The sequence below is a fragment of the Carlito syrichta genome, unplaced genomic scaffold (assembly GCF_000164805.1).
Source record: "Carlito syrichta isolate Samal-C Ts95f unplaced genomic scaffold, Tarsius_syrichta-2.0.1 Scaffold169214, whole genome shotgun sequence".
NCBI lineage: Eukaryota > Metazoa > Chordata > Mammalia > Primates > Tarsiidae > Carlito > Carlito syrichta.
In genome coordinates, this window is record NW_007113310.1 from 1 (window position 1) to 691 (window position 691).

The following is a 691-nucleotide window of genomic DNA, read 5'->3' on the forward strand; positions in this document are numbered from 1 at the left end:
ACCAGGTGTCCCTGTGGACGGGTCGCAGGATTAGCCAGCCCGCGCCCCCGCCCCGACCCCTGCGCGCGCCCGGGGACCCGGCCTCCTCCTCCGCGGGGCTTGCTCTCAGGCGGCGGCGGTTCCCACGGGACGCCTCCCGACTCGGAGCACGCGGCCCCCGAGCCCCCAGCTCGGGTGCGTCCTCACCCGCGTCCCTCTGGTGCCTCCGCTGCCCCAGGTCTCCTTCTCCGAGTCCGGCTCCCTAGGCAACTCCTCCGGCAGCGACGTGACCTCCTTGTCCTCGCAGCTCCCAGACACCCCCAACAGTATGGTGCCGAGTCCCGTGGAGACGTGAGGGGGACCCCTCCCTGCCAGCCCGAGGACCTCGCATGCTCCCTGCATGAGACTCGCCCGTGCTCAGGCCATTCCAGCTCCGAGAACTCTCTCGCCTTTGTAATTATTATTGTTGTTGTTTAAAGAGAGAGGCCCGAGGGAGACGGCCAGGACAGCCAAAAGCTCCAGGACGCCGCCTGCTCTCACCAGACTGGAGACCCTGCTCTGAGGACTTTAGTTTTTTCAAAACCAGACTTTGGGACCTACTAGGGTCAGCTCTGCCCTCTCCCCTGCCGCGCTGCGCGAGGCCGCCGCCGGTCTCGGCGCCCACCCTGTGCCGGCCTCGGCGAGGAGGGCGCGCGGGGCCCCTCCCGCCGCG